Source organism: Sander lucioperca, chromosome 9 (assembly GCF_008315115.2).
Source record: "Sander lucioperca isolate FBNREF2018 chromosome 9, SLUC_FBN_1.2, whole genome shotgun sequence".
NCBI lineage: Eukaryota > Metazoa > Chordata > Actinopteri > Perciformes > Percidae > Sander > Sander lucioperca.
Window position 1 is genome coordinate 39,537,922 of NC_050181.1, and position 26,040 is coordinate 39,563,961.

Sequence of the window (26,040 nt, forward strand, 5' to 3'; positions counted from 1 at the left end):
GTTTACTTAAAAACATGTGACTCAAAACTTAAAAATTTTGTGGCAACTGATTGCCTCACTTACATTAAGTTTACCTAACTTAATATATCTAAAAGTCATGAAAGTCCGCTTTTGAACAGTTAAATTTAAAATTAAATACAAAAATAAATAAACATTTATAAATTAAAATAAATAGAATAAAAAAATAATTTTAAAATATACTTAAATAAATTGTATATAAATAAATAAATACATTTGAGAGATTTTTAAGAAGAAAAACTTCTAGCCTTCCAAATGTGTTCCTGGTCACTTAAGGAACACACCGACTTATTGGGACTTTAGCTTATTCCCCATATCCCCCAGAGTTAGATAAGTCCATACATACCCTTCTCATCTCCATGCGTGTCTGACGCACCCACTGCTAGCTGCTGAGAAACAGCCATCTTCTAACCGTATACATACTGACAACTATTCTCAGAAAGGGTGAAGCACTGATACTTCTGCTACTTGGGCAGAGTGATTTGCACCTGAGAAGCCCCGTGGTGAGGAGCAGAGAGTTCGCCTGGAGTTCTGCAAGCAAATCACTCCACCCAAGTAGCAGTGCTTTGCCTTCTGAGAATATAGTTCACAGTTTGTATACGGTTAGAAGATGGCTGTGTCTCATGTGACCTTGTTATTCGTACACGCTGTAACTATACAAATCACAACATGTAAATAGGAAAATGTTGGCGTTATTTTGTCACTTATTAGGAGCATAGATGGAGCCGGTTACCTCCAGGATCTGTGCTAAGCTAGGCGTGGGTGCATCAGACACGCGTTACGACACGCACGGAGATGAGAAGGGTATGTATGGACTTATCGAACTCTGGGGGATACGGGGAATAAGCCCCAATAAGTAGGCGTGTTGCTTTAAGGCCCTAGGAAATAAATATGTATCACAAATTTCTGATATTGACCAGACAACTAATCAGATAGTCAGGAAAATAATCGGAGTAATCAAAAACAATAATAAATAATACCAAAATGAAATTATTGTTTGCTACAGCTATAAAAGAAAAAAAAACACTGCTTTTGGCTTCCTGGTTAATTCCTGAGTAAGGCAACAGGGCAGCAATTTGGGTGAAATTTCAAAAATTCTATAGACTGTTTAAGAACATTTTCACTTAAAACTCTAAAATGTAAATGTTTTACATAACCAGTATCAAATGCACAGTGAAATGTGGGTCATCTTGTGCAGCCCACAATGGTTAAGAAAAACATTAAAACATACAAAACATTAGCGTTACTTTTGCATTATATTAATGAGAACAAAGGCATATTGTGTAGTTTGGGCCTATTGGCTGAACACCTGCAAAGTAGTGCAGTAACTTTTTGAGGCATTATTTAGACAAAAGGAGATAACTTTGAACTAGCCTTTTATAATGCTTTACCCTGCAGCCTTTTTTCAGATGAGTTTCTACATCATTAAGCCATTCTTGAGGGTCTGCAACCTTGGTGGTAGTTTACCACTTTCTAACCTGTTCACATCTTTAATGCAATCAGACAAATGGCAAACATAAAGTGGACTAATTGCAAAATTCACAAAGCTCATTTGAATCATTGAACCTGTTCAATGTTCCACTGGGTCAACCTATGAAATGTGTAAAAATCTATTTACCTATTCATCATTGATTTTTTTTTAATTTTAGCCAGAGCATCTGCTGTCTTCCCAGTTTTTGATGCCTTCTGTCTGAATAAGGTCATCGGTTGAGGAAGATGGCGGTCAAGCTCAGGATAGCATGTGTTGGGCAGGTTCTGATTTGTAATCCGCTGGAACTCTGCATACAACTGCATAGAAATAACAGCAGGAGGAGAACACTTAAAAAAACAGTCCAATTTGAAGAATCTAGCACACATTTATAAAGCAAAAATATCGGCCAAATGAGTAAGAATCACAATTTTCACTTTAAAAGAGAGAGCTGATCCATATTACCTCAGACTCTATTTTGAGACCAGGCCAGAGGTCCATGAGCTCGTTCACTGGTGGGCAGGATATCACTATGGTCTGTCGGCATAGGGGGAATGTGGCCTCCATTATCTTTCTTCAACAATATTTGCAAGCAAATACAAAGTAAAATATGATCTGTTCAGTGCCAAAGGTTAAATATCAATTAGGAAGAGGATATTCGTGAACAGAAGACATTCATGAACTGTTGACTTGAATACGGCAAAAAGCATTATTTTGATCAAACAGGCAAGTAGAATAAACAAATGATATGTGTATGTGGGAGTGTGTATGATTTAGGGTTACCACACTAAAACATTGTCTGAAAAAAAAAACAATTTAAGTTACTGGTATTTAGAGGTGTGTGTGTGTGTGTGTGTGTGTGTGTGTGTGTGTGTGTGTGTGTGTGTGTGTGAGAGAGAGATTCATTGGATTACCTGGTATCTTTATCACATCTCCAGTTATCTTCCTTAACTTTTTGAAACTGGAACAGAGAGATGCAAAGGCATAACCTGATCTGAAACTGAACAAGTAAAAGCATTCAAAGAGTGTCGAATTATAAATACTTATAAATGTTCCCTGTTAATGATCTTTTCATTTGATCCCTAAAGTGTGAAGTTACTAAAGCCATCAAGCAAAATTAACATTACTGTAAAGAAAAGCAGCAGCACTTGAACCTTACTGCATGCTTAATCAATAATAATGCCATTTCTACAAACCAAAGCTTTACTGTTAAGGGTTTTTACTTTATTCATCTTTGTCATGAAAAGCAGCTTGCCTCCAGCAGGGTCGTTTGTTTTAAAACCGACGCAACACAAGTGGGCGAGCACGGGCAGTTGACTCGTGTTCTGTTAACAGCAATCTCCGTGTCTCAGACAGTCTGCTCACACAGAATTTAAAACGAGCGTCCCTAGAAGCTACAGGGAGCGCGGACTTGCAGTGTAGGAACTCAGTTTGACTCATTATGCTCGTTTATGCTCTTTTAATATGATATTGGACCTTAGCGGTGCACTATTGAAAGTTTCCATCAACAAAAAACTAACTATCGCATATGAGGTGTCTGTTAGTGCTTCTACTAACAACTCATTTTCTAACACCACCTTTAAGCGGGGAATGAGCGTGTGATTACTAGATTCATCCGTCGTAAAATTCTTCAGTGAGTCTGGTAGTGGTAGGTCGCTAGCTGTGCTGGTGGAGTGTGTAACGTTAGTGGTCGCGCTAATTAGCTAGCTAGCTAGCTAGCTCTTTAGCAGCTAACCTATATCTGACAAGTTGCCAATCCCTACAAGACTTCCGTGATAAGCCAGTGAAGGGCGGGGGCTTGGAGAAGTTCTACACTCTCTGAGACAAACACATGTAAAAATGTATAATGTATAAAAGAAGTAAAAGTGAATGAATATTAACATTCAAAACTTACAATAAGTCCAGTGATGCTGATTGCTGCTACGTAGGTAGTAACTTTTTGCAAGCCTACTGTCTGTTGCTTCCCGCCTTGCTGCGTTGTTCAAACTTTTCTTCTTCTGTTTTTTTTCCAAAGAGCGGTAAGGAAGGTAGTATGCATATTAGCACCACCTTCTGCTTCGCAGGTTGAATCAGAGATTAACTCGGCATAAAAATGATCCCTGCAGCTGCTCAACACTTAAATAAAAATAAAAAATATATAAGCAACATTAAATTGATGACAATAAAAATGCAAAAAATAAATACATTTTGTCCTCCACTAATGTCTAATGCATTTCAGACCATTTGCCTCAATCAAATTGTTACTGTTTTAAAAATACAAAAAATAAATAAAATAAATACATGTTGTCTTCCACTAATGTCTAATGCATTTCAGACCATTTGCTGATTGCAATTTATTTATTATGATCAATTTTACTTATTTGGTGAAGCACTTTGAGATTTTATTGTATTTTAACATGTGCTATATAAATTAAGTTTTTTTTTTAAATCACCCCTATTTGAAACAATAGAAATAACAGGACTTTATCATTCTTAGTATGTAATTACTTAATTCTATTAAGTTGCACTTAAGTTATGTTTTTAAGTTATGCTTACTTATACACAAAATAGTTCCATTTAATCAAAAATTATTAGTTAACAATACTCAAAAATGAAGAACATGTTACACCAACTTGACAAAATTAAGTTAGTATAACTTTTTCTAAAATTTTGAGTATACCCCACTTAATCTATTTAATTACTTTGAACATTCGGGTTTACAGTGTAATAAAATCAAATCAAATGGTGCCATTTTGATGCTAACAAGCCATCACCTCCCGTTAGCATTCCATTGACTGCCATTCATTTTGACGCCACTTTGACAGCGAATAACTTTACATCTGAAGCGTTTAAAGACTCTATTTGTCCATTGTTTATTTCTAAAGAAATACGACAATGTATAAAAGGCTCCATTACCTTGTACCTCACGTTATGGCTCCGTAGCAGATGTTTTTGTAAAAATAGGCTAACGATTGTGTCATAACCACGCGACTTACTCTTGCACAGTAGAGAAATTACCGTACAGTACAGGAGACGCTCACAGACAGTTTTGACTTACATTAGCTGTTTAAGTTTAATTACTAATGTTAACTAGCATTTTAGTTAGCAATAATTAGCCTGTGTCCATGTTATCTCCTTACATATACCTACGCTCTCCGTCTCTGCAAGATTCGGAACGATTGAGATTTCTCTTGGCACAGCTACCAGAAGACTTACAACTTTCAGACAGGTTGCTCACATCACATTTACGTCGTCTCTCTCAGTTGGAGGCTGCGCAGTAACACTCAGCAATCACCGGAAAAGTGCTTCTAATATCCTTCACTGGTCTCCGTCCAGAGCAATGGGATCTGTTGGTCCATTTTATATGTCAGTGAACACGACACACACACAGAATGTCGAAGGTGTGTTGTTGTTGCCACAGCCAGAAGACACATTTTGTTTCAAATGAAGCTGGAGGCAGCAAAAAAAAAAAAAAAAAACACAGCTGGCTAAAATATTTAAAAATAGCAGGTTTGTTCAGTACACCCCCGTCTGTCACTTTCACGTCACCTTTGGTATCGGCTCAGCTCGCTTGGAATCTCGACGGAGGTGGTACTAAAAAAAGTACCTGTTAGCAGGTACCAGGGACTTTTTTTAGTGAGTAGAGTCAAGGCAAGTCGAGCAGGTACCATGTAATGGAAAAACGCCATTACTGATAGGTCCGGTATCAGGCAAGACATCGGCAGCGGCGAAACAAGCTACTATAATAATAATAATAATAATAAGCTTTATTTGTTAGCGCCTTTCATACACAAAGTGCAGCTCAAAGCACTTTACATCCAAAACATTCAACACAACTCTCGCAGGGACAAACATAAATGTACAGTTGCATATTTAAAGCACGCAAACAGTACATTTGCACTGCTGCACTGGTATTTTGCTTATTAGTTGACTGAATAATAAGTAAGTTATTGGGCAATTGCGCATGTAAGGATGTGTGTTTGTGTGGACGGATGGTGGATGTGTCCCCTTATGTCTATAGTGTAAGTATCTGTAACATTCAGATGACATGCTAGCGCGAAAATATGCTGGATCTATACGTATCTAAAAGTACTGTTTATTTACATGGAGTCTGGTGGGTTTGGTGATGGTGATTTTGGAGCTGTTTCTCCGTTTAAACAAAAACAAAAAGGATCTTACTCTTTAGTCTCTGTAGGGATCCTTTCCATAATGTTGCCAGACACTTAGATATAAGTGTATATAATAGAAGAATAATCTTTGCCCTATAGGGTTACATTGCAGCCCGTTTAGCAGCTGACGGTTACAGCGTTCCCCCAGGGGTGCTGAACGAAAGGTATCATGGTGCCCAGATAGCATCATTAGTTTAGTTTTAGTCAGACACTTTTCTTTCATTGCTTTCTTTGTTTATTTAAGTTGAGGGAAATGTTCAATAAATCAGTCAATCAATCAAACTTTATTTTGTACAGCACATTTCATACAAATCAATGTAACATGCTTTTGTAATGTGCTTTGTACAAAAGCGACACAAAACCTCTGAGCAATTATATAGAGACCCTATTTTAACGATCTATGCGCACGGGCGCAGGTGCGTTTAGGGCAGAGGAGTCTTAAACGCTACTTTCTACTTAAGTAGAAATTTTGGGTATCTATACTTTATTATAGGTATCTATACTTATTAGAGTAATTATTTTACAGCAGACTTTTTACTTCTACTCCTTACATTTTCACACAATTATCTGTACTTTCTCCTCCTTACATTTTAAAAATAGCCTCGTAACTCCTATTTCAGTTTGGCTTGTTTTCATTCTGGTTTGTCCTCGTTCAAAAAAACACACAAAAAAACAAAAACCTATTCAGATAAATTGCGCCATCCGGATAGAGTGAATTTGATTGTGGTTGGATGAGAAGTATAAACATATACCATTCCAACACCCTATTGGTTTGTACGTGATCCATGGCACCTGCACATGACACAAATTACGTCACACTCCAGCAAGGAAACTTATGTAGCCTAGTACGAAGATGTCCATGGCAGAGACTCAAGACAACTCGAGCGAAATGTCCCAACCAAGCAGGAGGTTGGTAGCTAGGAAGACCAGCCAACCCTTCTACATCCCTGGTATGTAGAAGGGTTGGTACCCATGGATGTACTAAAAGAACGGCCGTACCTTGAAGAATTTTTCGAAAATGGTTGGATGCAAAACCAACTCCTTTCGAATGCGCTGCAAGCTCTGCGCACCCAAGTACCACGAGCTAATTGTTTCCAAAACTCGCCGTCTAATTTGAAAAAGCATATTGATATTATTTTTTTTCCCTTACATTACTTTTACTTTTATACTTTAAGTAGTTTTGAAACCAGTACTTTTAGCTCAAGCTTGAGTTGATACTTCAACTTCTACAGAAGTCTTTTTAAACCCTAGGTATCTATACTTCTGAGTAATGAATGAATACTTTTGATACCTCTGGTTTAGGGCGTGTCCAAATCCACTTTTGCTAGTTTGACAGCGGAAAAAAAGGTCCGGGCGCATGGTTCAAAAGGGTTTTACTTCATGGCTTAATTAATTTTAGGTGTGATTTGGGCGTAAGATGCAATAAACCAATCAGAGTGTCATCTCCCATTCCCTTTAAATGCCAGGCGCGTTTGTACCTTGGCGCATTGCTATTATGAGAAGAAGAAACTGATCTGCTCGTGTGTGAAATGAAAGTGTGCAAGCAGATCATATCATAATACTATTTCACATTGTAATATTTTTATTTTTTATCTTTTGCATGTTTGTGTGCTGCTGCGCATCCCTGTGTGTGTGCCTAGGCTTGCGATGTTCACGAGTCTAGGCGCATTTTAATAATGCGCTGTTAAAATAACAATGAAATTCTATTGACTTTAGACCAGGTTTTTGTTGGTCAATGGTGCGATCACTTCCTGCTGCCTCAAGATAGCAATACACCAAGAATGCACCTGAACACACCTCCATGTAAGTCCAGCAAAGATGGGCGCAGCTGCATTTGCTATTTATAAGACGTGGACGCTGGACGGTCTTAAAATAGCAAAGACACTTGCATCGGGCTTTGCGTCGGGCTTTGCGCCGCGCTGCACAGAGTGCAAGATAGGGGCCCCCGTGTGTGCACAGATCTATACAGGACTTAAAATATGTATAACACACACCCACACGCATACACACACCAGCCAAAGCAAAACATAGAACAACAAACAAAGTTATTCATGGACTTTAGTAAAAAGTAGGGTTTTAGCCTGTTTTTAAAGTGTTCAGTTCATTTCCGCTCAGTAGTCTGTCTATGGTCAGCTCAGACAACTGATAGATACATATTGCGCCATTCAATTAAGCAGAGCAGTTGCCCTCCGAGAACCATACGATACGATACAACTTTATTGTCAGTTTACACTGAAATTCATTTTGCGTTCCCAAAAAAGAAAAGAAAATTAGACAACATTTACACACTTAATACAAAGATGAAAACACATCTACAGCCATGACTAAGAAGCATGTTTCATGTTTCATACACACCAGACTACATGTAAATAAACAGTACTTTTGTCATCTTAAAACACACTTCATTCAAAGTTGACAGAAACAAAATTAAACTATCAGTAGCTGTATTGCTTTGTCTTTCCATTATTCCAACAATCACCACTCTGGTTTGGTTGAAATGAACCCTAAACTCACCCATTTATATGTGAATAAATGCTGGCTCTATACACACTAAAAGTACTGTTTATTTACTTTATTTATTTGAGTCTGGAGGGTTTGGTGATGGTGATTTCAGGGCTGTTTCATGTTAAACAAAAAGGAACTTACTCTTTACCAAAAAAGGTCTATTTTTGTAGGGATCATTTCCATAATATTGTCAGACACTAAGAATAATAACCTGAGCCTTTCAGCGGCAAAAACAACACTTTTAGTGGACTTAAACTAACAGTGTGCATTTTCCATTGCAGCCCGGTTCATGGCATTAAAGCATTCACACTTAGTACTGGACTACAGATTTCAAAAGATGTCAAAGATTCTGGTTCACATTAGTCACTTAGACACCAATGCATTGGAAAATAGGGTCCAAGTTCAAAAATACTGAAACACCATTATTCATGCAAATTAGCACATATTTAATTAGACAATGTCTCATTTGCATAATTAAACATAAAAGTTCAGAAAACTTGTAATAGAAAAAAAATATTGTCTTAATGTAAGTAATCAACTGGGGAAGTTTCATGGAGATATCTGTTAGTTAAAATATTTTCCCTATTCACCTAGGTGTCAGACTTTTATGAGACTAGATCAGTTGAAAGAGTTTCTGTTGCAATTTGGATTGGGTCATGTTGCATAATGCCTGTACTATGATGTGTTGTCTTTTCCTTGTACCACTTGAAGTCTAGCGGCTGTGTTTTGGACCATATGGAATCTGTAACGGGTGGAGTGGGGCAAACCAAAATACAGTCAATTACAATAATCAATTCGAGAGATGATAAAAGCATGAATTACTATTTCCAGGTCCTGACTGGATACAAACGGTTTTCATTTGGCTAGGGTTCTAAGCTGGTAAAAGCTGCCTTTCACTACACAACTGACTTGTTTGTCAAAGTTCAGTGAAGTGTCCAGGAAGACAACAAGATTTTTAACTACATCATTTAAGTTTGCAGAAAGGGGACCAAGCACTTTGGTTAAGCTGGCAACAGAGCAAAGCGAGCCAAACATAATCACTTCTGTTTTGTTTATATTTAATTGAAGGAAGTTTGCAGCCATCCAACATTGTATGTCACTTAGACAATTAGAAAGTTTTTTTAGACAGCAGGTGTCATTAGGAGTAACCGTAATGTAAAATTGTGTATCGTCTGCGTAACAATGATCAAAAGGCTCAGAAATAGAGCCAAGGGGAAGCATATACGAGGAAAATAAATGAGGACTTAATATTGAACCTTGGGGGATTCCACATTTAAAGGGTTGAAGAGCAATTTCCTATTGTGACAGAAAAGGTTCTGTCTTTCAGATAGGAGGCAAGCCACTGTAGCATTGGGCCCTGCAAACATATAGGTCTGGACATGAAAGAACTGATGACTCTGTCTCTATAGGGTTGCAGTTTTGGACCGAGTGACAGACTTCCTGTTGTTTCTGGGCAAAGTGCTGATAGCAGGAGGAGTTGGTAAGTGACAACTCTTCTCCTGCCATGTTCTGTGTTTCACATCAGTGTTTCACCTGCAGATCATTTCAAAATATAATCAAATATAATTATATGTTCCGGAGAATATATATATGTGTGTCTGTCTGTGTTCTGTTTGTGTGTGTGTGTGTGTGTGTGTGTGTGTGTGTGTGTGTGTGTGTGTGTGTGTGTGTGTGTGTGTGTGTGCGTGCGTGCGTGCGTGCGTGTGTATTTTTCAGGTGTGGTTGCATTCTTCTTCTTTACTAGGAAGATCCCTGTTATCCAGGAGGAGGAGCCCAACCTCAACTACTACTGGGTCCCCCTGCTGGTCAGATTCTCACACACACGCACGCACGCACGCACACACACACACACACACACACACACACACACACACGCCAGTAATCTGCAGGAATATAAATGATATACGAACAAGCAATGACCTGGACATGGAAATACAGAAAAAATAAATATATAAAGTGCATTGTTAAGTAGGGCTGAATGATTAATTGCATTTGCGATAATATCGCGATATGTTAAAACGCGATTTCCTAATCGCAAAGGCTGCGATTTGGTCATATGACTCGCGAGAGCAAATCAGTCTGCACTCCGCAGAGAAAGCATCAACTAGCACGCTAACGCTACACTGTACCTTGAGCTGATTTCTGTCATTCAAACAACTCTGAGTTGTAGTTTAAAACTTTTACAGCCATTTTAATAAAATGAAGGGTTTTATTCTGGTTCGAGTCCATACGTGCAGTTAATGGATACAGACACGCAGAACTGAAGGCTCGGTTGGCAACTAGCTCTGATTAGCTGTTAGCTCCGGTTAGCAGTTAGCTCCGTTATAAAGATATGGAGTGGAGGAGCTGCCACTGAGAGGGGTAACAACCAGACTCTGATAAATGGCGTTCGGGGAGCTTTCACAGCAGCGTGGCCGCGGCTAACCGGAGCTAACAGCTAATCAGTTTCAACGGTTTTATTAGTACAGTTAATCCCACGGCAAGAACACCAGCAACTAGCTAACGTAACGATAGCCTCTCTGAACAAGTGCACACGGCAGCACTTAACTTCACGAGGGGGAGGGGCTGGAGGCAGATCCTCTCTGTGCACTGTAAAAAATTACACTGTTGTGTGTGTGTGTGTGTGTGTGTGTGTGTGTGTGTGTGTGTATACTATATTTTTACTTTTTTAACTGTCTAGTGTGTAATTGTGTGTTGTTCATACTATAAAATGATTTATTGTTTGTCTTTGTTGAATAATACAGAAGACAAAGCTTAAAAAAATAATCGAATCGCAATCGCAATATTTGGGAAAAAAATCGTTCAGCCCTATTGTTAAGACATTCCAGTTTTAGTTTTTCGAAGAATGTTATAAGCCAACAACACTAAGAATTGGAAATGATGATATGTTATTATTCTGTGTTATTGTCCCTGTCAGACGGTGGTGATGGGTGCCTACCTGATCGCTCATGGTTTCTTCAGCGTCTATGCCATCTGTGTTGACACGCTCTTCCTCTGCTTCTGTAAGTGAACACCATCATTACTGTTTTTAGACAGAAATAAAGTAGTGCAGGTACAGTGATTCAGAATGGGATGCTCTGCACTGAAACAGGTTCAGGCTCCTATGGTCAGGCATTATTTTAACATAGTTATTTGTTTTTACCTTAAAATACTTGAGATGTATAATGCCTTCACAACAGGACCACAAGGTTTGTAGTGTTCATTTAGTGAGAATGACAGTTGTATTTGTTAACAGTGCAGTAATATCCATACTGACACACACAAGCAACTGTATGTCATGTATGGTCTTGCATTAGCTCTATCTCCAGCGCTGTGGAGTGAGGTCTGGGTTGTTCATTAAACCAATCACAATCGTCTGCTAAAAGGTCTTGGGAAGGAACTTGTTTTGGTGGAACATTTGCACCCCGCAAAAGAAAACGCCACATACAATATTAAATGAAGTTAACTGTTGACACATAGCTTTAAACAATCAATACCAGATACGAGCCCGTCTTCTCACAGATCAGATCACAGAGCCTTACACACATACTGCCGGCTGCTGGGATTACCCGAGCCGTATTGATGCAGCGCCTGGTGTAGATATCCTTCAGGCAGGCTCTGCCCAGCCAACCTCTCTCTGCAGGGGACGGACCATTCCGTTCACTGCTGTTCCCCTACAACATTACTATTACTCGAATAATAATCATATACTGATGCACTGTGATGGGTTTAAATGGGTTCACTCTCTCATCCAACGGCATGTATTAAAATGCCTTTTTTTCACCAAATATTACCAATCTACATGTTCAGTTTATACTTTGGTTAAATGTTTCCACCAGGTAGAACAGAATTGTAATCTTTTGAGTGAACCCTGTGCTCTTTGCATGCATGTGTCTATCTACCAACACTAACTAACCCTTTTTGTCTCTATTTCATTTTAAATCACCCTGCTATCTACTTCCCATCCATACATCTTCATTTGACCTTTGTCCTCAAACTTTAACTCCGTTGACTTCCTCCACCTCCATCAAACCCATCCATCCACCCGTTTATCCATGCTGTTTCTGCCATGCTTCCATCCCATCCATGTATCGGTCCAACAAGGTGATGACTTGGAGAGGCATGATGGGAGTTCAGAAAAACCTTTCCTCATGTCCCCAGAGCTGCACAGAATTTTGGGGAAATCCAGTCAGTCGCGTTGATATGCGATCCTCCTGTCCCGTCCCTGAGCAGCCAGTGTGCTGAGTGGACCATGCTCTCTGTAACACTGCACAGGGCTGACAGGTCTGGCTGCTAGGCAACATGAGGAGCAGCAGGAGCAGCATGCCTCATGATAACCACTCAGCAACAGTGACAGCACATGTCAGACATGTATGGAACCAATAGGAAGGTCAGAATCAAAGACTTCTCAAAGTTCCCTTCCAGTGAGGCCGCTGCGGTGTTTAGTGCTGCCGTCATTGGTCTAAAGTCACGTTTAAGCCCTGAAATGAGTAAGTGAGAAGAACCTTGTTTTGTATTAAGATTCAGTTCATGTGTTTGAAAAAGCCTCCTTTGAACTTGTAATTGTACCTTTTAATGTGTTGTGTGTTTTGGATGAATGTTTGAAAAAATGTTTGGCAAAAAACTGAAAATGTATGAAAATCAGTTTGTACCAAAAGCTCCACCTCAAGTTTCACATCATGTATACACCCTGTTCCTTTTATAAGATGGATTGATTTTGTATTGGGTCTTTGGTTTTTTTTATTTGTAAAGCTGATTCAAGTAAAATACAATAAAAACAATATTAAACATGTCTTTTTCTTCAGCACCAATGTCAAACTGAAAGGTAAACTAAAATAAGTGACGATAAAAATCATTTGTAGTTCCAGAATTTAGTGGTGATGATTTGTTCTAATGTTTTTTTTCTGTTCTCCATGATTATATTATGTTGGATTGCATCTTGCAACATGTAAAAAAAAACATCATCAGGAGCAGTTTGGTGTCAGGAAACAAACTACGCAGCTTGAAAGATAGGCGTTGGACTTAGCGGTTAATGCCTTGCGCTGCTAGTGTTAAAGCAATCCTTTTTTCTTCCAAAATGTTTAGAATGATATTTGTACAAATCATTTCTTCTTTCAGCCAAGGGTCCAACTTTGATAGTACTACCGTTGTATATATTCCAGCTAATACTGTAGCTTCTTCAGGTACAGTAATGCAGACACTTTCAGCAGTGCATTGCATTTGATTTTTCAGGCAATTCATTTCACATTTCTGCATTTTCAGCAATGCTTGTGATTCATTTCAGCATCCACACGCAACTCCTGCAGGAAATGCATTTTCTATTTATTCTTTGGCATCAAACTACACACGACAAAAATCGAATGAAAATCAAAGCTCATTAAGCAGATGGGGCCTATAATGTTTTGGTATAAAAAATGTATAGTATAATAGAAGTCTATGAGAAGAATTTCTCAGTTCATACCTTATTAAACTCTGAAAGCCTGCTGCTCTAACATACATGCAGCTGGAATCCATTCGCACTTTACAACACTCACAAGACTTTGACTTTCTATATTGAAATCTGTAGGTTCTTATTACTATGTATTGGTATTGAATGTGAATAAGATGATTATGTATCCAATTTCAGGGGAACCATGACAATACAAACCCATTTTATAATAATTATTGAATTGAATTTATACCTTTATTAACCCCGCAAGGGAAATTACAATGTTTTCACTCCGTTGTTAGAATACACATTACACACAGGCCTGAAATACACACACGTGCTCAGTACCTATACATGCACTAATGGAGAGATGTCAGAGCACAGCAAGAGCACCTTGGCAGTGCCCAGGAGGTGAAGTGGCACTTCTCCAGCTACCAGTCCACCACCATACTTTGGTCCATATGGGGACTTGAACCAGCGAACCAGTTCCCAAACCAACTCCATACAGACTGAGCTACTGCTACCCGAATCTAATCGATTTACAAAGTCAGGCAGAACTATGCATGCATTAAACAAGAGCACTTCTTTTTTTGTTGGAATGGAATCATGGTTTATGCTCAATAAATAAATAAAAAAATACTGTTACACAGTCAATACTGAGCCATATTGTAACGCTACCTGTTGTTAGCTGTTAATGAGACACAATGTACCAGTTGATCCTGAGATGTGTATCAAGTGTTCTGCTTGCATCAGTGCATTTTGGATTAGAGATCAGCTGTTGTGCCGAGCTGCACGTCACTATAAACAGAACTGTGTGAAAGCATCAGCTGGGTATCACCTACTCAATCTGCAGTAAGTCAGGGCTCACCATCAGCATGGAAACTCATTGGTGTAAAGTCTTCAACATACACACTCATATTAGCTCTACAGTTAGATAATTTTTCTGGCTTTCTCCTTCCTTCTACGTTTTCTTAAGCCAAACTAACTCAACTATTTAAACTGTCATTCCAACATTCAGCCAGTAGGTGTCACTTTGTGGCTGCAGTAAGTAGGACTTGGCCTTCTGTTTGGAATCATGAACACCACTCGCTGCTGAGAGAAATCTTCAACTACTTCTGCTCCGAGTGTTGATGGAACCCCTGCTACTGCTACAGTACTAGAACCATAACCTGAACATAGACTGCATATTATATGATACTATGAAGATGTTTCTTCCTGTGAAATGCATTGTGCTCCACTGTGTAGAATGGGTTTTTCAGATCCATACTGCACATGTACGTGCTGTTGATTAATTGATTGATTTTATTTGACCCTTTCGTTATAAAATACGATACAGCTCTGCACCATACATAAAAAAACAAAACAAAAACAAAGTCAGGATAACACAATAAAGCCCTGGGGCTTATTTCCATTGTGGTCCCTTGGAGGTGGGGGGGGGGCGTTCATGTTAAATGATGGTGTCTGCTGTGAATCAACGTGGATCTGAAACTGGGTTTTGCTATCGACTCCACTGAAGTGAAAGAATTTCCAATTTTGTTGCAGTTTTTACCAACTGCCTTAAATTTAATTCCCAACCAAACCAAATAATCCTGTTTTTATGGTAGCCCACATGTAATTTGTTTTTTATCTTGTTTATTTTTTCTGATGTCATGCTTGATTTAGAGCACATATAAAGAAGTTTGCAGTATGAAATGCAGTAGTAATATTGCTAGTTGTACTATGAGAAACAGCAGTAACAGCTCTAATGGCTGCTAGTTGATAGGTAGCCTACCGGCTGCACGGACCAATCAGAGGCGAGGATTCAGATTGTGGACTGTGCAGTCAGGATGGAGAGAGAGGGAGAAAGAAAGAGAGGAAGGGAGGCCCAGGACAGACAAACAACTGAGACAGAGAGCAGCGTGTTGGACGGATCAATAGGGCTCGGGGTCCAGCCAATCAGAGCCCACCGAGGTTGGGACCATGCCTGTGAGACGGGGCCATGTGGCGCCCCAGAACACTTTCCTGGATACCATCATCCGCAAGTTCGAAGGACAGAGTAAGTACAAGGGTCTGTCATATAAGTGTTTGACTTCACCACTAACAGCAGGAGACATTTTAAATATAACTGCATTATTACATTCTATACATCTGGGATGAACTGAGGAGCAGTGGTGGAATGTAGGACATTTACTCGAGTATTGTACAAATGTAAGGTATTTGTACTTTACTTGAGTCTTTTCGTTTCCTGCCACTTACTCTACTTCTACTCCACTTCATTTCAGAGAGAAATATTGTACTTTTTACTCCGCTACATTCATCTTGACAGCTTTAGTTACTAGTTACTTTACACGTTAAGATTTCTGCACACAAAACACATGTAGTTTATAACATCTAATGTTTTATTCTAAAGTAAACTAGCCAACAATATAACGGCCTACAAGTCCAGCTGAGATGATTAGACCAGGGGTCTTCAACGTTTTTTAAGCCAAGGACCCCTTAACTGAATGAGAGATGGAGCAGGGACCCCCTACTACATACACTGTATAAAATCAAGTTGCATATTAAATTGGGCCAACAATAACCTGTAGGGCGGCTTAAAGTCTTTACGCATATCTTTTTTTTGCATAGAATATTAAACTATTCAAATAGCCTAATAATTGTTGGCATGATTTTATAAATCATGTACTGACTACCTTACCTATAGGCCAGTTAGCAGTGGGGATTTATATTTGCTAATATGTTGGATTTATGTTAAGACTTTTTAATTTTTGAAAAATCTTTCAAAAATTAACAAGAATTTGGAAGCCCCCCTGCACTGACTCTGAGGACCCCGTAGGGGTCCCGGACCCCCTGTTGAAAATCACTGGATTAGACCATTAAACACACAACTGTTTCGATCCTTTTCACTTTCTACAATAGGAGGATGTTTCTGCAATGAATACTTTTACTTTTATTATTTAAGTAAGTTTACCTGATAATACTTACTTTTACTTGAGTAACAATTTCAATGCAGGACTTTAACTTATAATAAAGTATCTTTACAGTGTGGTATGAATACTTTTTCCACCACTGCTGAGGAGAAACAAGATGTATTGTGTTATGGGACCAATTAACTGTTTAAATACATTTACAAACAGATGAATAATCAGTAAATAATAATTAGTAAAATGCTATTATGGCAGAGAATTCAGAAATAAAAATGGCCAATAAAATCATTTAGTATAGCCTGCACTGTATTTCCTAAACATGTCTACTTGTTTTTTTTGTTATTTTATTTTTATTTATTTTTTTTACAAATGACTGTACAACTCCTCTATGCAGGAATCTTCACTTTTCTTAACATTTTCTCATCACTTGTAAAGCCATGTTGAGTGTGAGCAGCCTGGTTATGTTGCTACAGGTTACTGTCTGTATCCATTATACACACCCTTTAAAGCAATTTGAAATTGAAAATGAAGGTTATAATGTCATGTGTGTACAGCATTTAAAAAAAGGAAGGAAGAAAAGAGTAGTATTAATTAAAAGATATGTAACCTCACTGTCCCTGTGAGGTTCATCAGTGTGACAGATGAAGCAGCCTGCTATGACTGGGACCTAGTGCATGTTCTATCTACTATCAATACTAGTGCTGTCAAACGATTAAAATATGTAATCGCGATTAATCGCATTAACGTCATAGTTAACTCGCAATTAATCGCACATTTTTATCTATTCTAAATCCTTGATTTCTTTTTGGCCCATTATTTTTTCTCATCTTAATGCTCTTATCAACATGAAAAAGTGGATCGGCTTGCTTTGTGCAAATGTTTTTTGAAGTTTGTTCTTAGTTGTGGTATCCATGTGCTTCTGTCTGAAGCATAGCCTGTTAATATTAATATACAGTCTATGGTCTGAAGTCATCCATTGTCGCCTGGCTTTGACGAGGGGGCGGAGAATTGGCATCAGCTGTGTGCTTGGCCATCAAGTGGTATTTCAGACTGGACGTGCTGCGATGATAGCTCAGTTCACAACGACAAAACACACAGATCACTTTGGTCTTGTCAATGGAACCATTTGGCACCTTTTTAAAAGTAAACTATTCAGAATCTTATTGGCATCCATTTCGGCGTCTCACGCTCGCCATCCACTCAAAACGTAACGTTAGCCTACTACTCTTTGGCCGGCTCGCAAGCCCAAACAAGTGTGTGCGGCGTGCCTGTTGTTTTGTTTCTGGTCTAGCTAGATCCGGTGTGGTGTTGTAGTTTTTCTAACGTTACTAGTTGTTGCAACAGCATGTGAAAAAAAACTACAAAGTTTGCTAGGCCAAAAAGAACGTTAATCTCGCGATAAAAAAATTGACGCCGTTAAAATGGGTTTGCGTTAACGCCGTTAATAACGCGTTTGACTGACAGCACTAATCAATACATTTATTTGCCACATGAAATCAATGGTTTACAGAGGGGGGGTTGTTGTCATCATCGATGTGTTTTTAAGCATAAACGTTTAGAGAGTTATCCTGTATGTTCTACAGAGACCAGAATATACTTTTATAAGGGTTTCATGATAGGGGTCTGAGTATTACACTGGATGATAAGGAGTGGGACAGAATATGTAGGGATATTAAAACTATGTCACACAATGTGAGGGTGCGCCTCATTCAGTTCAAGATTATGCATCGCTTCTGTTGGACTCCCTCCAGATTGTTAAAACTTGGTCTGAAAGACACTCCAAGTGTTGGCAATGTAAGACAGAGGACGGTCAATTACTTCATGTCCTAAGGTCCTTTGATAAGGTTCAGGGATTTTGAACCGGGATACATGATAACCTCTGTCAGATTGCAGGGACCCAGGTTCCATTCAGTCCAAGATTATTTGTTCTGGGAGATGGGTCAATCCTAAGCGGGATGGATAAGCACATCAAATGCTGGGTCCAGACTAGCTTAATGATAGCCAGACAGATTATTTTAAGAGGATGGAAGAATGAAGGGGCGCCATCAATCCAGGAGCGGGCTTGTGAATGGCTAGGGTGGCAGCGTTTGCCAGATTGGATGTCTATACTAGAAAATGGGGAAAGTACTCATGGTTTCTGGAGGGCTCCTAAGAAGCTTTTTGCTGGGGAGAGACGTGTATGATGGGCTAATGGTGTTTTGTTATTTATACATATGTTTATTTGGTTTATGGTTTATTGTCAATTGTGTTACCATTTTGTTGAATGGTCTGGAATATTGTAGTTACTGTGTCATCTTTTCTTGATTTTTGTCTGGGTGGGTGGTGATGATGAAGGGGGGGGAGGTATGTTCATATTGCAAATTGTATGTTTTGTATATTGTTAAAAAAAATTAAAAATTGTTAATCACAAAAAAGAAGGGTTCCATGAGGAAAACTCTTGATCTGACGTCCTGGCGTTCTACAGCGACATCTAGTGGCCATCAAAGCAGCTCTGTTAGTAATGACACAGGGTAATGGGGATTTCTGTAGAATCATAAGCAAACAGTAGGAGTTAAATACATAACTTAATATCACTACTTTACAGACAGACATCAAACAAAGACTACATACAAGGAAGAACTCTCATCCCCTCTAAAAGGTGTTGTTCACGTTCAAAACTAAACTTTTAAAATAATGTATGTCCCAAGTCCCAGACAATAACTTCTGTGTGTCATGACGGGGAGAGCTCCTCTGTGATTCAATCTGTAGAACTCCTTCCTTACAAACGGTACGGTTGGTTAAGGTTAATACCACTTTCCTCTCCTATTAGAACAAAACACAACACATTACGAAAATGCAACAAATTAAGATCAATCGATGTAAAAGCACCGCCTACTGACCAATCAATACTCGATTGATGACAGCGTCTCCGTTCTTAGAAGATCAGGTGGAGCTCGGTGCGCAGAGAGAGAGAGAGAGAGAGGGGCGCTCAGAAAAGTTAAAACATTTAGAGACCGACAACCCCGTTGACATTCCCTGATTGGTATTTTTATGAAAGATGAAACGAACATGCTATTTGTCGGCTTGTTGATCCGTGTGTTGCCAATGCGCTAGAGGTGCAATGATGAATCGATTAATCGATTAGTTGTCAACTATAAAATTAATCGCCAACTATTTTGATAATCTATTAATCGTTTGAGTCATTTTTTTATTAAAAAAAATAAGATTTCTCTGATTCCAGCTTGTTAAATGTGAATATCTTCTAGTTTCTTCTCTCCTTTGTGACAGTAAACTGAATATCTTCGAGTTTTGGACAAAACAAGACATTTGAGGACGTCATCTTAGGCTTTGGGAACCAGTGATCCACATTTTTCACCATGTTTTGACATTTTTATAGATCAAACAACTAATCGATTAATTGAGAAAATAATCGACAGATTAATCGACTATAAAAATAATCGTTAGTTGCAGCCCTACAATGCGCACATCGGTTTGAATTATGTTTTTATATTTTTTATTTGCTCTCACGATCGCTTACCACTGCCACGGTTGCAATTATAATTATGGTCAGATCTTGTGCCTGACTGATGAGGAAGTGATATTGATAAGCGTTGTGATTAACGCATCAGCTATTTTTTGCCAGGTTTCCTTCCTGTTTTAGGAAGCAGCGACTGTATTGCGTTTTGCCTGTAGAACCGTGTTTGTATTCTTCATATTTATGTAGAATTATAGTTCGCTCTTCTTATGTAAAATATGCGGCTCTGGTAGATGTTTGCAATTGGTCATGCTGTGCAAACACCGCCTCTTTTATGTGAACGCGCGCGCCGCTGGATTGGGAAACCCTGGGTTGATTGAACTAGATGTTAACCACCGTCGTGACACAGCTTATGCGAGACCGCGGTTGTTAGGGTTAGTGAAGCCAGGTAACTGAAAGAAATCCAGGGCATGTTGATCTTGATTCGTAGTACAGGCCTCAGGTCTAGAAAACGCAACACATTACGAAAACACAATACTTGAAGAAAAAATAATCAAAACACAACACATTAAGAAAACACAACACGTTTAGAAAACACAACTTATTTAGAAAACACAAATTATGAAACCAAAACACATGAAAACGCAACTTATTAAGAAAACACAACAGGTCTAGAAAACGCAACACATTACGAAAACACAACACTTGAAGAAAACACAACACGTTTAGAAAACAACATTAAGAAAACACAACACGTTTAGAAAACACAACACATTATGAAAATACAACACATTAAGAAAACAACATTAAGAAAACACAACAGGTTTAGAAAACACAAATTATGAAACACAACACATTACGAAAGCACAACGCACTAAGAAAACACAACACATTATGAAAACACACCTAGAAAACACAACACATTAAGAAAACACACCTAGAAAACACAACACATTCAAATAAAATCTTTCCCTTCCCTAATCCCTCCTTTCTTCTCTATTCTGTTCCTCCACAGATCGAAAGTTTATCATTGCCAATGCACAGGTGGAGAACTGTGCCATCATTTTCTGTAATGACGCTTTCTGTGGGATGTGTGGTTACACCAGAGCTGAGATCATGCAGAAGCCCTGCACCTGCAGCTTCCTGTATGGACCTCACACCAAGAGAACAGCGATGGCCCAGATGGCTAAAGCTCTGCTGGGAGCAGAGGAGAGGAAGGTGGAGATTTCTCTCTACGCTAAAGATGGTATGATCCTGTCAACTCTGATTTTCATAGATTCAGTCCTCACATGTAGAGATTGTCCAACTTATCTTCAGACCAGGGGGTCTCACAAAACGGGTCTGAAAATGTGTGTGTGCCACTTCCCACGCAAAGGTTGTGATTTATAAAACACAAACTGAAGTCACTCTTAATATTTTCAAGTATTGATGTCTCATGCACATTTCTTCACTCCATATCATCCACATTGTCATGAAGATTAAATCCAGGAGGAATACAGGATAGCATCAAATACCCTACCATTAGATAACTGCAGAACACAGTGTAAATATCTATATATCTGTCTTAATACTGTGCATATATCATCAAATGTCAAATTCTGGAAATACAGCCGTTAAGCTCTCGCGCAATCATTACACTTAATGTCCTTGTTATCAGTCCGAACTTTAATACTGTTCGTGACAAAACCTACATGAAGAAAAAGTGTGTTTGCCTATAAGACTTTCGTCTTCAAATTGTATCGAAATCGACCGAAATTAAGTCACAATCTCAAATTTCGAATTAAAAATATGGAATCGTCGATGCTGCCACGCCCCCATGTCACGTCCGGTCAGCTTACCATGCGGAAAAAAACACACGTGTTGAAGTGCTGCGAGTCAACCTCCTCTAATTTAGCTACAGCCAGTCAAAAGTTAGCATGGCAACTGCAGATGTACCAGACCCATCAACAGAACCTGAACCCCCTCCTCTTTCACTGAAGTCACCGGTGTGGAAGTATTTTGGATTTCCAGTGAGTTATGTTGACAATGTTTCCGTTGTCGACAAAAAAGCCACAGTTTGCAAGCTCTGCTATGTGCGTGTACCATATTCTGGGTGTTTACCATTGCACATTAGCCTAGCAGCTAGCAGAGTTTCCTTCTGCTAAAAGCTTAATCCCAACAAAACCGCATGGTTGAATTTCAGCCTGCATGAACGTTTTGTAGCCTAAACAGAGCAGCTTATATTGGTTATATTAGAGAGAGCAACAAGTTAGCGGACTGCCGAGTCGCCCTCTCTGCTCTCTGACTGCTCAGCTGCTGTGCTGCCGCTGCAAAGCGACGTCTGCTTTTTTTTATTAACTTTATTGATAAAAGGTCAAGTTTCCAATTGACAGAAGATATGTTATTGTTACATTATGTTGTTAATCAATGTTTTAAAATTGACAATGTAGTGTGGTACATTGCGAACAAAGGTCAGATATTATATTGCATAAAAGTCTAGTCTAAAAATGGCATAGCAACCTGTGCTTTAAAAAAAATGAATTTAAAAATCGAGAATTGAATCGAACCGTGACCTTAGAATTGATAATGTAATCGAATTGAGGATTTTGAGAATCGTGACACCCCTATAAACATATAAATACTGTGGTGACCCCCGTGCGTAATGCTGCATGATGGCACTGCTGGCACTGCAGGAGTACTACGCCAATGGAAGAATCAGGAGAGAAAGAGGTTTCAGGGACCATGACGATGACCATGACCATTTAAATTCCCTAAAGCTGTGCTCTTGGGTACTGAATTGGGTCCAGTAGAGAGGGCAATGCACCGGAACCGTGCCATTCCGGTCCAAATACAGGTCCTCGCCACTCTGGGGGCAACCAGCTTTTTCTAGTAGGGAAATGGCAGACAGCTAAGTGTTTTATATAAATATTATATATAATCTTCAACTTCATCGCTAAGGCTTGTTGGGATATAATATATAGTTCTCTTAAATCTTATTATATACGTCTAGTATATCGAAGCTGTCCCAGAGTGCCGTAATGCCTGCTGTTTTGGATGGTATTATTTATATAGGGAGTCTATAGATCAGGTTTTCCTACAATGTGGGAGAGCAGGCCGAAATTATAATTCAATTTGCAGCAATTCCCTAGCGTCTGAGAAGTTTTTTGCTTTTTCCCCGCCAGTCGTCATGATTCGGCGTAAAGAACAACTGCCAGGCCATTAACATACTGATCAGCATTCATTAGGTGCTTTGCATTGACTATTTATGGTTAAAAATGGGCGTGTACAGGGCGGGATAAGAGGCTGATTCACATATGCACACTTGTGGGTAATCTGTGATTTATAAAGGCAACATTGCTTACAGGTGTGCGTACGCACAGTTTTATTTATCTGAATGTTTTATGGCGTACGCCATTTTTAGCTTTTAGGCGTATGTACAGTTTTAGTAAGGATCCTACGCACAGTTTTATAAATGAGACCCCAGATCACTTTAATTATCAGACGTCACACAGCTCCTTCTGGAGACACTTTTTCACATATGCAGTAGAACTCGACAACACCTGGAGACATACTTTGATTACTTTCTCTTTAACATACAGTTCTGTCATACCTTAAGAGCAAGAAACTGTTGTTACATCACATTTCAATTATGGCGGAAAACAAATTGGCAAGGCAACCATCAAGGGACATAAGGCTGGAACAACAGTTTGTTGTTGTTTACCCATTTTTTTGTTTGTTTGTTTTTTAAACATTTGTTAATTGATTTTTCAGTGACATGACAAAATCAAGAGGTAACATTTCGGGAGTCAAAACAGTGTCAAGTACAACTGACAATAAAAAATAAAAAATAAAATGAAATCAGATAAGGAATAATAGTAATAGTTTAAATAGTAAAAAAATTACACAAAAAAACAAAAACAAAACAAGAACAAATAAACAGAACAAAACAAAAACACAAAATGGTCACCCACTGCTAAATAAAAGCCCAATATGTTCACTTACACAGAGATAAATAAAAAACATCCCAGCATGCTACAAATTCACACAAGAAAAAACTCACAATTAGTAGACAATCAGGGTGGCTACTCTGGAATAGCCGTAAAAATCAATCCCTCAACGTGCAAAAAAAGGACCCCAAGTTTTATTAAACTTTGCAAGAGAACCATGTATCGAGCACCTAACTTTCTCCAACTTCACAAACTGAAGGATGTCCCTGATCCAAGACGAGTGAGAAGGCGGCGCAGGAGACTTCCACCTCAATAAAATCAAACGTCTAGCCAATAAGGAGACAAAGGCTACAAAGTCAGCTTTATATTTAGGAAGCTGCAAAGTAGGAGGTAAAACCCCAAACAAAGCGGTACATGCTGTTGGATGAAATTGAACCCCTGTATAAACAGAAATAGAATTAAATATCTGTGTCCAAAAATTAAGTAGTGAAGGGCAAGACCAAAACATATGGTCATGGGTAGCTGGAGCCTGATGACATCTAATGCACATGGGATCGAGATCATTATAGATTTTGGAAAGCCTAACTCGAGTGAGATGGGTACGATGTAGAATTTTGCACTGGGTCAGACCATGTCTAGCACAAATAGATGAGGAGTGAACCCGACGCAAAATGGCATTCCACAGCTCCTCCGAGATCCCCTCCCCTAGATCGTCCTCCCATTGGGTTTTAATTTTATGCTGCGGGGTAAGCTGCAAAGAATAGATAAGATTGTATAAACGTGAAATAGCACCCTTAATGGTAGGCAATGGGGTTAAAAAGGAGTCAATTAGAGAGGCCTCTGGGAGACTTGGGAAATTGGGGCTAAGATTGCGGATGAAACTACGAACTTGAAGATATCTAAAAAAAAATGCTGTCTAGGCAAATGGAATTTCTCAGAGAGTTGCTGGAAGGATGCAAATGTACCAGCAATATACAAGTCCCTAAATGCCTTGATGCCATAGTCAGACCACAAAGAAAAAGCCCCATCAATTAAGGAAGGATGAAAAACAGGGTTAGCTGATAAAGGTGCTAGGAAAGAGAAGGTCTGTAGACCAAAATAGCGTCGAAATTGCTTCCAAATTTTAAAAGTGGATTTAACTAAGCTATTATTGCAAAAAGGGGAGGGAGAAAAGCTAAGAGGAGCGTGGATGAGAGCAGTCAACGAAGCAGGTTTAGCAGAGAACATCTCCATACTCAACCATGTAGGAGGAACTGGTGCCGACTCCAGAGAAATCCAAAGCTGAATTACTCTAAGGATGGAAGCCCAGTAATAAAACCTCAAGTTAGGATGAGCCATGCCCCCAAGGGTCTTAGGTCTCTGCAACAGCTCCTTTCGCAAACGAGGGACCTTCCTGTTCCATATAAACTCAGTGATTGATTTGTCTAATTTGTGAAAAAAGACTGAGGGAGAAAGACAGGTATGCACTGGAAGAGATAAGACAATTTGGGGAGGATATTCATCTTAACCGAATTAACCCTGGCCACAAGGGAAAGAGGCAACAGTGACCACCATTGAAAGTCCATCCGTATCTGATCTAACAAAGGGGCAAAATTATAATCAAACAAATCTTCAAATCGGTCTCTAATCTGGATACCAAGGTATTTAAAGCCAAATGGAACAATTTTGAATGGGAAACCCTGAGCAGCATTTTGGGCACCTTGATTTAAAGGAAACAGCTCACTCTTGTCCAAATTTAGTTTATAGCCTGAAATATGACCAAATGAACTAAGGATGTCAAGAGCAGCTGGAACTGAGACAGAGAGATTGGACACATATAGTAATAAGTCATCGGCATAAAGGGAGACCTTCTGTTCAAGACCATATCTTGTTATTCCAGTGATGCGTGGCTCTGAACGAAGCGCAATAGCCAAACAAACAAACAAACAACATTAAGAAGTCGTCTGACTTGTTGTACCGTTGTACCGGCACATGGAGCCAGAGCTGCCATTGCCTTCTCCTGTTATACTGATTGTAAGTCCACACTGACTAGAAAACTTGCGTACGCAAGTTTAAACTGAATGTGAGATTTGATCGTAGCCTCCGCTGACGTCCATATTGATAAATGTCAAGCTTTGCGTGGAAATGACCGTACGTTGGTTTTACATTTGTTTTCTGTCGTACGTTCATTTCAGAAATGTGTTTGAAAAAAATATTCCTTTTCAGTAC

The 26,040-nt window shown here is 39.0% G+C and overlaps 1 long non-coding RNA gene across 1 annotated transcript; it reads left to right on the forward strand.

Annotated features, from left to right (window-relative positions):
* Positions 1 to 9,501: 9,501 nt before the first annotated feature.
* LOC118495961 lies at positions 9,502 to 12,896 on the forward strand. The gene is made up of 4 exons (XR_004898422.1): positions 9,502 to 9,619; positions 9,856 to 9,944; positions 11,057 to 11,141; positions 12,223 to 12,896. It is a non-coding gene; the product is annotated as an uncharacterized LOC118495961 (long non-coding RNA).
* The last annotated feature ends 13,144 nt before the right edge of the window (positions 12,897 to 26,040 follow it).